The sequence below is a fragment of the Phascolarctos cinereus genome, unplaced genomic scaffold (genome assembly GCF_003287225.1).
Source record: "Phascolarctos cinereus isolate Bilbo 61053 unplaced genomic scaffold, phaCin_HiC Scaffold_1;HRSCAF=81, whole genome shotgun sequence".
Lineage (NCBI taxonomy): Eukaryota > Metazoa > Chordata > Mammalia > Diprotodontia > Phascolarctidae > Phascolarctos > Phascolarctos cinereus.
In genome coordinates, this window is record NW_027555514.1 from 56848937 (window position 1) to 56865534 (window position 16598).

Genomic DNA, 16598 nt, shown 5'->3' on the forward strand with positions numbered 1-16598 from the left:
AATCAAATGACTTCCTTAAGGTTGCACAAATAGAAAGGGGTACACTTTGTATTTGGAACCTGGTGTTCTGACATCAAGTCCAGTGTTTTCTTCTCTACCAGGGATTTGCAAACTCTGGTCTGTGTGCGAAATACAAATTTTAAAATGTAGAAACCATTCTTAGCTTGTGGGCCATATAAAAGCAGGTGGCAGATTGGATGTGGCTTGTGGGCCAGAGTTTGCCAACCCCTGCTCTATGCCATGCTTCCTTTCCCTATGAATTTTATTTATTTTTTTTTAAATTAATTAATTAATTTTTAGTTTTCAACATTCACTTCCACAATACCTTGAGTTCCAAATTTTCTCCCAATCTCTCCTCTCCCCCACCCCAAGACTATGTACATTCTGAATACCCCTTCCCCTGATCTGCCCTCCCTTCTATCTCCCTCCCCCTTCTCTTATCCCCTCCCCCTTTTATTTTCCAGTAGGGCAGGATAGATTTCTATACCCCTTTGCCTATATATCTTATTTACTAGTTGTATGTAAAAACAATGTTTAACATTTGTTTTTAAAACTTTGGGTTCCAAATTCTCTCCCTTCCTCCCTGCCCACACACCCTCATTGAGAAGGCAAGCAACTCAATACAGGTTATACGTGTGTAGTCATGCAAAACACTTCCATAATAGCCATGTTGTAAGAACTAACTCTATTTCCCTTCATCCTATCATACCCACATTTATTCCATTCTCTCCTTTGACCCTGTCCCTCCTCAAAAGTGTTTGCTTCTGATTATCCCCTCCCCCAATCTGCCCTCCCTTCTATCATCACCCCCCTCTTATGCCCTTCCCTCCTATTTTCCTGTAGGGTAAGATAGATTTCCATACCCAATTGAGTGTGTATATTATTCCCTCCTTAAGCCAAATTCAGAGAGTAAGATTGATTCATTCCATCTCACCTCCCCATTCTTCCCCTCCATGGTAAAAGCTTCTTCTTCTCTCTTTTATGTGAGCTAATTTACCCCATTCTACCTCTCCCTTTCTCCTTCTCCCAGTATAATCCTCTCTCACCCCTTAACTTTATTTTTTAGATATCATCCCTCTATATTACACTCACCCGGTTCCCTCTGTCTATATATATGTTACTACCTTAATGCTGAGAAAGGTCTCTCATGAGTTACAAACATCTTTCCATGTAGTAATGTAAGCAGTTTAACTTTAATAATTCCCTTATGATTTCTCTTTCCTTTTTACCTTTTCATGCTTCTCTTGAGTCTTGTATTTGAAAGTCAAATTTTCTATTCAGCTCTGGTCTTTTCATTCAGCTTGAAAGTCCCCTAATTCACTGAATGTCCATTTTTTTTTCCCCTGAAGGATTATACTCAGTTTTGCTGGGTAGGTGATTTGTGGTTGTAATCCTAGTTCCTTTGACCTCTGGAATATCATATCCCAAGTCCTGTAATCCCTTAATGTAGAAGCTGCTAGATCTTGTGTTATTCTGATTGTGTTTCCACAGTACTTGAATTGTTTCTTTATGGCTGCTTGCAATATTTTCTCCTTGGCCTGGGAGCTCTGGAATTTGATGATGATATTCCTAGGAGTTTTCCTTTGAGGATCTCTTTGAGAAGGTGATTGGTGGATTCTTTCACTTTCTATTTTACTCTCTGGTTCTAGAATATCAGTGCAGTTTTCCTTGATAATTTCTTGAGAGATGATGTCTAGGCTCTTTTTTTGATCATGGCTTTCAGGCAGTCTAATAATTTTTAAATTATCTCTCCTGGATCTATTTTCCAGGTCAGTTGTTTTTCCAATGAAATATTTCACATTGTCTTCTATTTTTTTGCATTCTTTTGGTTTTATTTTATAATGTCTTGATTTCTCATAAGTCATTAGCTTCCATTTGCTCCATTCAAATGATTAAGGAATTATTTTCCTCAGTGAGCTTTTGGATTTCCTTTTCCATTTGGCCAATTCTGCTTTTGAAGTCATTCTTCTCCTCATTGGCTTTTTTTTTTTTTTTGCCATTTGGGTTAGGCTATTTTTTTAAGGTGTTATTTTCTTCAGTGTTTTGTTGCGCCTCCTTTAGCAAGCTGTTGACTTGTTTTTCATGATTACATCTCTCTCATTTCTCTTCCCAGTTTTTCCTGTACTTCTCTTACTTGCTTCTCAAAATCCTTTTTGAGCTCTCCCATGGCCTGGGACCAATTTGTATTTTTCTTGGAGGCTTGGGATGTAGGAGCTTTGACTTTGTTGTCTTCTGGTTGTATGTTTTGATCTTCTTTGTCACCAAAGTAAGATTCTATGGTCTGATTGTTTTTGCTGTGTTTGCTCATGTTCGCAGCCAATTACTTGACTATTAAACTCTTTGTTAATGTAGAGATCTGCTTCCAGTGTAGAGGATGTACTGTCCCAAGCTTCAGGAGTTTTGTGCAGGTGTTTTCAGAGATACTTCTAAGGACTTGTAAATTTTCAGTTCTTCCAAAGTGGTGTGATCAAAGACAAGGTGTTCACTGCTTTCCTGGCCTGTGCTCTGGTGTATGAGTGACCACAAGCACTCTTTTCTGACATGGAAGTGTGAGGAGGATTCCCTCTCTACTGCCACCACAAGCTCCACCACACCAGTGCTCTTTCTTGCCCCAGGACCTCCACCCAGAACTGTGACTCAGATCCAAGCACAGGCAATGCAAGAGAATCCTGCTTCAGCAGCAGCAAAGAGATCTCTGCAATCTCCCTCTGATCAACTACTTGATTCCCCCTCAGTCTGTGGGCCAAGAACTCTGGGGCTACATTAGGACTGGGGCCAGACCACACTCCTCTCTCACCTTGGGCAGACAGACCTTTCTTACTGACCTTCTAAGTTGTCTTTGGTGTTTGTGGGTTGAGAAGTCTGGAAACCACTGCAGCTGTCCATTATTCAGTCACCTGAGGCTTGCTCCAGGTTGACCGAGGCCTGGTCTTTGCCTGTGGGCCCACACTGAACTGTGCTCCTCTCCCTGTTTTGTGCAATAGACCTTTCCAATCAACCATCCAGATTGTCTTGTGCTGGAAATTTGTTTCACTCTGTCTTTTTGTGGGTTCTGCTGCTTTAGAATTTGTTTAGAGCCATTTTTTACGGGTATTTGGAGGGGTTTGGGAGAGAGCTCAAGGAAGTCACTGCTTTTACTCTACCATCTTGGCTCTGCCCACAGTGCTTTTTTTTTTTGAAGAGAACATGCCGTCTTGGGCAGTCTTGTGCTAGAGTCTCCCATGTCTCCAAGTTCTTCAGAATGTCCTTGAGAGTGTCCTTGTATCATTCTTCTGATATTCCGGAGGTCAAAGGAAGTAGGATTACAACCACGAATCACCTCCATGAGAGCACTTGCTTGCCTAAGGTTCTCCATAAAACAGTCTTTTAGGCAAAGGTATGTTTGGCATTCAAACAATGTGATCAGCCCATCACAATCACATTCTCTGCAGTAGAGTTTGAATGTTTGGCAGTTCAGCTAAAGAAAGGACCTCAGTGTCAAGTACCTTATCTTGCCAGGTGATGTTCACAACTTCATAAGACAATTCGAGTGGAAGCAATTCAGTTTCTTATCATGGCATTGGTATGCTGTCTAGGTTTCACAGGCATACAATAATGAGATTTAGCACAGTGGCTCTGTAGATGTTCGGTTTGGTAGGCAGCGTAATACCTTTTCTCTCCCACACTTTCCTTTGGAGTAACTCAAACACTGAACTAGCTCTGGCAATGTGTGTCAACCTCATCTGCTGTGTGCACATTCCTAGAAAGTATACTGCCAAGGTAAATTCATTTACCTTGAGAAATTCAAAAATTCTCCATTTGTTGTAACCAATGGTTCCATGGTTCTGCTGGATAGTTTTACTCCTGTATTTTTCCTGGTTTTGTTGGGCAGTAAACTACCATATCACCCATTCCTCATCCCTTTCTGAAGCCACACTGGCTCTCATCTAGATGACTGTCTTCCAGGTGAAGGATCAGCTTATTAAGGACTCTGGCAAGAATCTGCCAGCAATGACTGAGAGAGAGAGCCCCTTGTGATTGTTATAGGACAATCTCTTTCTTCTTCAGAGGTGGAGAATGGAGGTATTCTTGAACTCCTGAGGGATAACTTCTTCTTGCCATATAACCAGGAAAATTTCAGTCATTTTTTGTGTAAGCAGTTGATGGACTCCTTGTTTTGTAAATCTCATCTGGAATAGAATCATCACCAGACACTTTGCCACACTAGGGGAGCATAATGACATTCAAAACCTCTTCTTTAGTTGGAAGTTTGGCTAAGAGAGGGATTGACTTCAGTTTGTGGTATACAGTCAAAAGCTTCACCATTGACTGATGATGATCCATTGAGAATGTGATAAAAATGTTCATTCCATCTCTACAAGATCATTATCATTAATTAATGTGGCTTCATCAGCACCGAGTAGTTGAGATATACCATAGGTCTTTAGCCCATAATTAGCCTTCAGGGCATCATAAAAGCCCTTTGGATTGTTACTATCAGTGTAAAATTGAATTTCATCTGCCTTCTTACTGAGCCAAAAGTCCTGCATCTCTCTAAGCTTTACTTGCACTTTACTTTTGATGGTTAAATGCCGGCTTCTAAGCGGTGGAGGAGTTCTTGTTTTTCATTGAGTAGCTTTTGAATTTCCCCATCATTTTCATCAAACCAACCTTGATGTTTGCAAGTGTTCTGGTCCAGATGAGTAAATGCAGGCCTCTACACTGGATCTCTGAAAGCTGCCCATTCCTTTTCTGCTCCACTATTGTCAACCATGTATTGGCTCAGCTTTTCCTCCAAGTTAGCAACAAACCATTCACACTTGTACAATTACTCTAATCTGTTGAAATTAAGTATTCTGGTAATCATCTTGCTTTGAGGCCACCATTTTTGTTGAATGAGGATGTTTATCTTGGACAGGATAAGTCTATGATAAGTCTGGCACTCTGTGCCGTACATCTCTTTTGTTTCTCTCACATCTGCCTGTCTCTTCTCCTTCCAATGATATAGTCTATTAAATGTGAATAATTGCTCCAAGGGTACATTCATGAAGTTTTATTGTGTTTAGGTAAATGGAAGACAGTGGTGGTGATGAGAAAGCCATGAGACTCACAAGTTTTCATTAATAAGTAAGCATTGCTGTTGCTATCTACTCAACTGTTAGGACTTCTAGAACTTTCCATCTACCTTGCAGATAAACTTTCTTTTATGTGTAGTATTTCCAGTTTAAGGTTTGAGATGCTTGAAAACAGGGGCTAGGTTACCTTTTCTCTTTGTATCCCTAGCACTTAGCACAGTGATTGACACATAATAATTGCTTAATAAATATTCTCTCTTCTTTCTTTTCTCTCTCTCTCTCTCTCTCTCTCTCTCTCTCTCTCTCTCTCTCTCTCTTTTTGCTTTTTCCCTCTTTTTCTTTCTCTCTTTCTTCCTTTCTTTCCTTTTTCTTTTTCTTCCTTCCATCTATTTATTCATACATTCATATGCCCTTGTAGTAGCAAAAGACCCTTGAGTAAAGAATAAACCATTGGGTTTTCTTTGAGCAAAAGTCAGTTAACAGAGGAGCAGGTTATTCTTTCTTCATTCATTTTAAAATGTTTGTGTAAATTATGTCAAGGGAAGATTCCTAGAGAATACTTTCTCATTTGATAGTCAATGAACCTGCCTTAACTTTGGCAGCTTTTACTGCTCTATTTTGAATAAATATTACAAGGGGTGTTACACTTTCAAATGTATCAGAGGATATGTAAATTCCCAGCTCATAATAACAAAAACAAAAACAAAAAAATCTGAAATTTGATCACAGTGTTCTGCACCAGAAAGTCCTTTGCCATAGTTCCTTAGAAGGTCAATTCCTTTCATAGTTCCAAAGTATTATAATAAGGGCTACTTAGGCGGTAGCTATCTTGTGCCTTGCTCAGAGTCAGTTTATGTTATAAAGAATCCTTACATACATTAAGATTTGTCTTTCTTTTATTTGAGGCAGAGAAAGGGCTGGGTCTAATCTTGGTTCTGTAGGCATGAAGCTGAATTTAAATTCTGCCTACATCCTGTTAGCTGTATGACCATGGCCAAGTTCCATAAACTGACAGAATCTCAGTTTCTTCATTGATCAAATAAAGGATAGTAACTAATTAATAGGGTTGTTGTAAAACTCAAGTGAGATAATGCATATAATTTTGTGAATATTAAAGTGCATGTAAATGTCAGTAATTTCTTAAAATTAAATGGGATTTTATGTAAAATGAGTTTATTGCATTAAAAACTGAAGCAAGGATAGTTTTGGAGTTGTACAAACAAATCGACAAAAAATAATTTCTAAGCTCTTATATCTATAGAACTTTCTGTGCATCTATAGAGGATAGAAAGGCTGAGCTAAGCATCTGGTAAATAATAATTGGAGAGGCACAATAACATAGTGTAGGAGGGGAGGGGTTAGAGTTAGGGAGACCTGGGATAAGTCCTGTCTAATCAGCACTATTCTTGTGTCTAGCACAGTACATAACACATAGATGATTAATAAGTGCTTGTTGGTTGATTTTTTAACTATTCAGAAGTCACTTAAATACCTCTTGTCCCAGATAACTTTCTTAAGGAAAAGTTGTGGAGAAGTTGTCAATTTACTCTAGAGGAGACATATCCAAAATACAGATTCTCATACCAATGAAATAATAATCATAAAGTCTTTTATTAAGTACCTACTATGTAGTAGGCATTAGAAACACAAATAGAAACCGTGAAACAACCCCTACTTGCAAGAAACTTGCAGTCTAAGGTGGGAAACAAATACATATAAAAGTATATACAGAATAAACATAAAGCTAATGAATTCAATTAAATACCAAGTAGTCAAATATATGGTATTTTGGGAGGGAAGGCCCTAGCAGCTGAAGGAATAAGGAAAAGACTGACACAAGAACCTTTGTATGAGCTGTACCTTGAAGAAAGAGAGCGATTTCATAAAAAGAGGTGAAGTTGAAACTCATTACCAGCAAGTGGGACCGCTAATGCAAAGACGTGGATGTGAGAGATAAATAAAGACTCAGATGATGAAAACTACAATAATGAATTTAATAACAGCAATAAAAATAGTAGGTACAAGTTCTTACTAAATGCGTTGCAAAGAAAAAAAAAGATTTAGAAGAGGGAGAGACCACTTCATGCTGGGATATACAAAAAAATACTTTATAGAAGAGATGGAATTTGAACTGGGTCATAAAGGATTGACAGGATTTGGGTAAGTAGAGAAAGCAAGAAAGGGCATGGAAGGTGGGTAGAAAAACAATAGCAAAAATATAGAAATAGAATACAGAGGGATATATGAGCGATGAGGCATGTGCAAGGGACATAGAATAGACAATTCTAAGGGTCTTGAATGTCAGATTAAGAAATCTGGATTTTATCATGTCACTTGCAGGGAGCAAGTATATGACATAACCTCAGCAGAATGAATAAACAAGAAAAAATTGGCCCAAGAAGAGTTAAAAGAAGAACTTCCTCCATGTTAGGTAATAGCTAAGGTTATGAATGGATGATAAAAATAGTAAATAAATGTCTATTTCTGTTAGCAGGAATGATTCTGAAAACTGAAGTGATAAGTGAATTTGATCAGATATATGCTACAAATTGAAATCATTATAGAAAAATACTACATGCAATTAACTTTAACAAATGCATGTGTAATTAAGTTGATATTAATATACCAAAAATACCTTTGACTATATCTAATAATAGAAGCTGACATTTATTTAGCATTTTAAAGTTTATAAGGTGTTTTACATACATTTTCCCATTTGTTTCTCAAGATCTTATGAGATTCTTTATTTATTATCTCCATTTTATAAATGAGGAAACTGAGGCCATGATTTCATTGAGGTAGGCAGCCCCTCCATTCGTGCAGATTTTAACTCTTTCAGGAAAAAACAAAACAAAACAAAACAATGGATTGATTTCTATTTATAAATTCTCCCAAAAGATGGCTGTTAAATGAGGCATTATTGTATTTCTCTGTACATAATGTTATTCCTTCAAATGGCAAATTCTTGATTATATTGTTGTCAGTGTATTTCTTAATCTCTGGAATTATTGCATCCTCAAAGAAAAAAAATATTGCCGTAACTTTTTCCAAAATGATTTATCAATTTAATTTTATTAATCTGCATATTTATGGTTTCCTAGCTATGATTGTGTCTCCTGCTACAACAGAAACTATCTGGGAAGACAATGGAAACATGTTTGGGGAATAAGATGATGGATTTTCAATTCTTCTAATTATATTTTTTTTAATAATCAGCATGAATATTCTCTGCTACCCAATGAAGCATCCTTGACTTTTATAGTTTTATTCAAATTGTCATCACCATTAAAAATCCAAACATAATCATTAGTTACCACTTTGACTGCTTATAATTAAGGTTAAATTAACACATATCATTCTGTTTCAAATGACTTTCTGGATAAAAGAGAAAGTAATACTTAGATTCCATTAAATTTAACTAACAAAAAGCCTGCTTAAACAATCAGTGGTATTTTTCAAAATGGTAATTTGAATGGTTGAGAATTATTTAAGACAACAGAAAATATATTTCTCAGAGTAAGAGTGACAAGGGAGAGGGAAATATTATTAGCAACCAGATATGATTCATGTTCCAATGGACTGAAAAAATGTGGGAATTGGAGTTCATCTGAAAATGGTATTTGGCTTTCCCAACAATTATGTAATTATGGTGAGACACTCAGTTACAAATGTTCTAGTTTTGAACTTAAAACATTGTTTATAGGAAAATATACTTTCTATAATTGGGGATTATTTCAATATAAACCACGCCTTTCATTCTGTGGGAAAAATGCCTGGAATCAGATTATCTGAGTCCTGTTATTTTGACTGAGTTCCTGACATCCTAACCCATGATGGGTCTCCTGCTGCAACAGAAGCAATCTAGGAAGGAAGAAACATGTTTTGAGAACTAGATGATGCATTTTCCAATTCCTCAGATTGCATTTTTATATATTCAGCATAAATGTACACTGTAACTGAATATTCATCGAATCATAGAATCCCAGAGTTTGGAATTGCCTCCTGATGGTCATTTAATTCAACCTTTACCCAAAACATTAATCATTCTTCAAAAGCACTGACAGTTGATCATTTATTCTATTCTTTAAAAAAACTCTTATGATAGGAATTTTCAACCTCCCAAGGGAGTCCAGTACATCTTCAGGAAGTTCTAAGTGGGAGAAGCTGTTGCTTATATTGAATTCAAATCTACCTGTATAATTTACACTCATTGATTTTAGTTCTCCCCTCTGGAAATGCACAGAATAAGTCTAATACTCCCACATGGCAGCATATAAAATATCTGAAGGCATCTTTTGCATACTCCCCCTTCCAATATCTTTTTTAAACAAACAAGCCCATAGGGGTTTGAGTCCCATATAAACTTATACCACTTCCAAATGAGGATGGGATTTAAAGGAGGGAGAGAATTGGGAAATGAAAATAAAAAGAAGGAAAACCAAAAACTCCCCTTCACTTTAATTCTCTTCATCTCACATTCATTCCACCTTATTTTTTTTCATCCTCAACAACTTCAGGCTTTCTTTAGGAGACATTGAACTCCAGGATAGCCAGGCCAATGCAGCCTTTTCTTTTCTTTCATTTCCTCCTTACATAGTGGTAAACGAGGTTAGCATACTTTTAGATCCTCACTTTTCCAAGCTCTCCCTTTACATTTATTAGTCTGCAATCTCATTTCAGGTTCATTTTCTCCATCCATATACTCTTGGCAATATCCTTCTTGCTATAACATTGCATTCTCTAAGTTACTGTCTTTTCTCTCAAGGAATTGAATGTCTGCCTTATAGTCCTTCATACTTGAAGACTGTAACATATACTTTTATATTCCTTCAAAAACTCTGGCCCCCTTGTTCACCAGTTTCTTCAACTCCTGTGCACTCCATCATTATTCAATGTTCAGCACCCAAAGGGATGCTCAGATCTTAGATCTAACAATAACCTAAAACTGTGCCACTCCCATAGCCTTGATCTCCGTAAGTAACTTTTTTGATCATAATCTCTTATCCTTCCATCTCTTTGGCTTACTGCTCACAGACTTATTTATCATCTTCACTGTGATGTCCAATCTTTCTGTCTCTTTCTATTCAACTTATCATCCCTGCACTAAACCCGACTTACAATCTTGACCTTACAATTAACCATTTCTACCATATCTTGTCCTCAGTCATTGGCCCCCTTGTCTCTTTATCCTAATGCCTGAGAAACATCAACCCTGAGTCACTCTCAATATCTACCTTCTCTATCTTTACTCCCATCATACTGGACAGGGAGGAAGTCACAGTACCTCATAGATTAAATCTATTACAAATTAATGTTCCCTAATCTCATTTGGTCACTACTGTTGCATCAAAATCCCCTTATTCTTTTTCTTTTTGCTTGACTATTTTACTCCTTTAAGTGATTGTTTAAAATTTAGTCTTCAGGTACATTGTGCTCCTTCCACTTCCTCCCTCAGAAGATTACATCACCTCTTTCTTTACTGAGAAAATTGATGCTGTCAGTCATAAGCTCCCTCAACACTCCCCTACTCCATTCTTCAAAGTCCCCTTTCTTCAGCTCTAGGCTCTGTGAAATAGACTTCTCTTTGTCAAGGCTAAAAAATTATTCTTTCTCTGGATCTCATTCCTTATTCCTTTTTCCACTTCCCCATATCCCAGTATCTTCTAGGAGATTGCTTTCTAGAACATGACGTCTCTCTTTCATCTTCAAACTCCTTTCTTTTATATCTTCCTCTATTGCCTAAAAAAATCTGTCCAGGTTTCCTCTATCTTTAAAATAAACAAAAGATTTTATTTGGCCTTCCTTTTCCTTTGAATTATTTCTTCTCCCTGCCACTACCAGACCTTATTGTCCTCTGAGGCCCTGCCTGAGTTACTTTCTCTATTCCCTCTGTACAGTCTTGGTGGTTTTCTCTTTCAGTTGCTGGAAGGCAGAAAAAACTAAGATGTTGAGGGAGAGCTTTCTAGTCATAAAGAGTAGTTACGCCAGAGGCAGTGAGATACAAGACGGAGTATCAAGTATAGAATCCAGTGTAATTGGATTCGAAAATGTGTGGAAAGGCAGTAAAAGACCAGGTTATAAAGAGTTTTCAATCTCGAACTGAAGAGTTCATATTTGATCATGGTGATAATAGATACCAATTGATTTGGGGTATGTATGACATGGTCAGATTTGTGCTTTAGGGAAATCACTTTTCAACTGACTAAAGAACAGATTTGATTGGGAGAGACCAGAGGCAGGAAATCCATTTAGAAGGCTATTGCAATAGCACAGGTGAGAGGTGATGAATTCCATGACAAAGATGATGGCTATGTGAGTGGAAAGAAAGTAATGTATAGGACAGATATTGTGGTAGTAGAAATGTCAAGATTTGTCAATAGGCAAATAGGACAAAGACTTAGGAAACAACTAGGCAATGAGGTGACAGTCGATAGAACCATGGAAGTGCTCAGTCGGGAAGACCTGAGTTCAAATCTGCCTTGGATGCTTACTAGCTATGGGATCCTGAGCAACTCACTTAACCCTGTCTGCATCAATTTCCTTATTTACAAAATGGGAATAATACTCCTACTCTACAAGGTTGTTGTGAAGATAAGATGAGATCATTTTTGTATGATGCCTTGGTTTTTAGAATTTGATGATGGGATAATGTTAATGATCATCCCATCAAGATTGCTCAAATTCAAAAAACCAAGGTTAGCCTGCTGAATTGCATATGCCCTACTATATCTATAAAAGTGCTGTTTACCTATAGGACTAGAATTGAAAGTACAGATTAATCATACACTTATAAATACAGTTGGCCAACATGTACTTGCAATTACCATCTTTATATCTACATATGCAAGTTTTGGCCCAATTCTTTCTGCCACTGCCTTTGAAAATGTGTATGGGACAGAGGGTCAATGGGAATTCGAGAAATGAATAGACAATCAGGGTGCAGTGAGGATTGCCTGACTGTACTAATCCCACAGAAAATGACCTGACAGCCTTTGTAGTTATACTCCAGTATCACAGTACTCATAAACAATTTATTTGCATGCCTACATGGGAGTGAGAAGCAGCTATCCACGTGAATGACAATGCCTTAGTCATATGTATATTCATAATTAGGTTTTTAAAGACTAAATATCCATAGAGTACACTGATTTTTCCACTTTATAAAAATACATTCATTGCCCATATCTATACTTCTGTGTTCACGTTTGGACCATAAGAATATCTGGCTATTCCATTTAGGCAAAGACTGAATAAAACAAATTATGGAGTAAAGCACCAGGGATAAGAATCCTGGAAGTGAAGGTTTATCATTTTTAGTGGATGACCCTTTGAAGCAATAGGCACCACTTCTCTGATCTTTCTCTAGAATTTTAGAGGAGAAAACTACTTTCAAAGTGAGCTAGGATCATCCCACTACTTGTATAAGAAATTTTGTCTGCCCTGATGCATGATTCTTATCTCTCTTTGTCTGCATCCCTAAACTTTGGCCTAAAAAGCTTGAATATAATTTTGAAATTTCCACCCCATGATGAGATTTTAAGTTTTCTATCTGTCCTTGCCTGTGACCCAAATATCATCATGGATTAGGGTTAGAGACATCTGGGGTTTGAATTTAGGTCCTCTTGCTTCAATTCGATATGCTAATTTCAATAGCTTTCTGAGAAGTTGCTTTCAGTCCTATCACCTCAATATATTTAATGCTCATCAATGTTGTCACTTGTAATGAAAGGAGTAGGAATGGGACCTTGGATTTCACTAAGGAGGAAAGGAAAGAAACAAATATTTATTAGGCACCTACCCAGAACAAGTCACTGTGCTAACAACATTTATGAATTGAATCTTCACAGCAACCATCCAAGATAGGTGCTGATATTAGCCTCATTTTACAGTTGAGGAAACTGAAGCAGAGGTTTAATTAATTGCCCAGGGTCACATAGCTAGTATGTAAGGCAGGATTTGAACTCTGGCCTTCCTGACTCCAGCAGCTAAGTGGCATGGTAAACAAAGCACCAGTCCTGAAGTCAAGAAGGCTCACTTTCCTGAGTTCAAATCTGGCCTTAGACACTTACTAGCTGTGTGACCCTAGGCAAGTCATTAAACTTTTCTTAGTTCCAATCTCTCCATCTGTAAAATGGGAATATAACCTCATGTACCTCACAAGGTTGTCATGAAGATCGAATGAGACAGTACGTGCAAAGCACTTTGTAAACCTTAAAGTACTAGGTAAATAGTAGCTATTATTAGATAATGCTATGTGTCCAGAGACAAAGATTGCCTATAATTTCCAAAAAAGTGGCAAGTTTGTCTGTATAAATTCATATTCTTGTAACACACAAACTTGAAATGTGCTCTTGAGATGACATTTTCTGTTTTAGTACAGATGCAGTGTTCAGACTTAGAAATACATTATATTAATGCCATTGACTGGTCCTTTCAGATGAATTAGGAATTCTAATGGAATACTCTTCATCCTAAATGGTCACATTAAGTCATTGAAGATTCATGCAATGGTGATTAGCATGCTTGAAGCTGACTGCTTTTTGCAAATAATAATAAGGTATATTACTGCAAAGCACATGTCCACAAGACATAGATTGCTAGATTTAGAACTGGAAATGACTTTACAATGTGTGTGTGTGTGTGTGTGTGTGTGTGTGTGTTCCCACTCTTCATTTTCTACCTGAAGTAGTAAGATCCAGAGAATTTTAATGACTTTCCCAAGACATCATCAATCAACCATCAAATATTTATTAAACACCTACTATATGCTCTGTATTAAGTGTCAGGATGCAAATACAATAAACGAAGAAGGTCCTGCTTTCAAGACGCTAACATTCTGGGGAGTGGGGCAGAGAGAATCACATATATAAGTATATTCAAAATACATATGAAAAGAATAAATCCACAGCAATTAAATACAAGGTTTGAAATGGAAGGTATTAGTATTTGAGGGGACCAGACTCCACATAAAAGGTGGTACATAAGCTATATTTTGAGGTAAGAGGAATAGCAAATGTTAGAGTTGGGAATCAAACACAGGTCCCTGACTCCCAATTCCAGAGCATTATGCTGACTCCACAACTCAGGCTCTAATCAAAATAGTCCAAAAAGTTAGGTGAAATTTGTTTTTGGCATTCTTACTCTCCTAATCAATACCAAGCCTCCCCATAGAAAACCAGGGTCTTTAAGGCCATGGTACCTGACAGTGATAACCACCTCTGATTTGGGGAGAAGTGTATTCCTGTTTAGGAGATGGAACTCACCAGTATCCACTGAAACTTGAAACTACAGAGGCTGTCCTTTTGTATTATTTGTTTATTTTTCAATTATCAATACTTTGTTTTTCTTCCTCTCACTCCCTGCTCACCATATAAAAGAAATATAAAACCCTTTCAGAAAATAAGCAGCATCAAAGTCCAAGAATATATTTCTAGTTCTGCGTGTTAGGTCCCAACCTCTCAGTCAGGAGGTAGGTACCATTCTTTATCATTGGAATCATTGCTGGTCTTTGCAATGAGAGGAGTTCTTAAGTCTCCACAATTTTTTTTTCTTTCAATTTTGATGTTATAGTGTCAAATGTTTACAGGAGTAGTTCTTATATCCCCTTTATTGTGTCTGACTCTTCAAAGGCACCAAGAAATAGGACTTTCCCCTCCCTCTACCCATCAAAATGTGCATGTTCTCTTCCTAGTTCTCCTTTCTGATTGCTAAGCTATTCAATACGATAAACATTTATCAAATAACAACCTATATTAAATATCTGAGCAACTAGGTGGCATAATGGATAGAATGCCAGGCCTGGTGTCAGGAAGACTCATCTTCCTGAGTTCAAATCTGGCCTCAGACAGATAGTAGCTTTGTGACCCTGGACAAACCACTTAACCCTATTTGCCTCAGTTTCTTCATTTGTAAAATGAGCTGGAGAAGGAAATGACAAACCACTCCAGTATCATTGCCAAGAAAACCCCGAATGGAGTCACAAAGAGTCAGATGTGACTGAAATGACTGAACAACAATAACAAAAATATCTACAATGTACTATGACCATTCTAAGCAATACGGATGCAAAACCCAGTCCTATTCCTCTAGGCTTTTAGATTTTAGTGGAAGGATAAAATAAGTGCACAAATAGATACAAAGCAAGACAGTACTTTGAAGAGGAGGGCTAATATCTAGATCAAGAAAGGTCTTGTGTGAATAACTAGGTATTAATTGCTAAAGGGTAATCTTTGTCAGGCAGCTAACATGTTTATGTTCTAATACCTTTTTGAAATGATGTTAGGGTCTCAAAAGAGATATTAATAGTTTCAATGTTAGTAACTTCAATTTAATGGTAGGGAAACTATTTCAAGGTTGTGTAGGGGTCCTTTGAAAGAGTACAGTTTGTATAGTTTAATCCTTGACAGGAAAGTTGTACATTTTCCTTTTGGTGTGTGATGATTAGTAAAGTCACATCCATTTTGATTAAGGGCTTTGAGTAAAAATGAAAAGATTGTCTGAAAAACCTCATAGAATAACTGTGACTTACAAGTGATTTGTATTTCATCCTTAAAGCTGACTTCCAAATTTTTAGAATGAGAGTTATGAGTAAGAAGTGAGAAGTAAAAGGTTACCATCTCTTCCCAATAATCACCATTTTCTTTTAAATTAGTGGCTAACTGTTTGACTTTTCTTGGTTGTCTTAGACCCGGGAATACAGGATTTGACTTTATCTATATATCTTTGATCTTAGAGGCAGAATGAAGCTATTTTGGAAAAACTTAATAATGATCAACAAAATGCTTCAGGAATGAAGTTGAACTTTATTGTACAATTTGAAATAGATATTTTTTGGAAAGCTTATAAAGGGGCCAGATGAAACAAGAAGAGCCATGAAAAAAAGTTTTATTCATTTTAATAATCACAATATCACATTGAAATCAAATAAATTTTTTGTTGACATTGTTTTTCTCCATAATTTATTTGATCTTTGAATGCTATGCAGTTATCGCCTTTGTATTGTTAAAAGATCTGGTAAGAGACCCATCAGTATGTTGGGTGGACCCTTTGTGGTAAGTTTATCAGATAGAAGACATTGCTAACTCTTGGATCACCTGAGAAAGCATGGATGAGTTTCAATCTACTTCTTTAGAGGAAATACCCACATTGATGTGACCACAGTTCCGTTGGAGAATTGCATTATACATCACAACACTGCCAAATAGTGTGGTTCATTGCACATCTTCCCCCCCCCCAACTGAGATGTAGTACTCTAATATTTCAATAGTTTACCTAAGGTGGGGAACCTGGGGCCTTGAGGCCACATGTTGTCCTCTAGGTCCTTAAGTGAGGCCCTTTGACTGAATCCAAACTTCTTAGAACAAATCCCCAAAGGGCCACACTTGAGGACCTGGAGAGTCACATGCGGCCTGCAGGTTCCCCACCCCTGGGCCTTAGTACTATTATTGATGAAGGGACCTTAGCTCTTGGGTGTTAGAAAAACAAAACTTAACAAAACATGGTCGATAGAAATGTATTGGTGATGGTGTGCTGATGTTCATTTAA

The 16598-nt window shown here is 37.2% G+C and overlaps 1 protein-coding gene across 1 annotated transcript in view; it reads left to right on the top strand.

Annotated features, from left to right (window-relative positions):
* MALRD1 (MAM and LDL receptor class A domain containing 1) overlaps positions 1–16598 on the top strand; it is an 844925-nt gene that overhangs the window by 377789 nt on the left and 450538 nt on the right.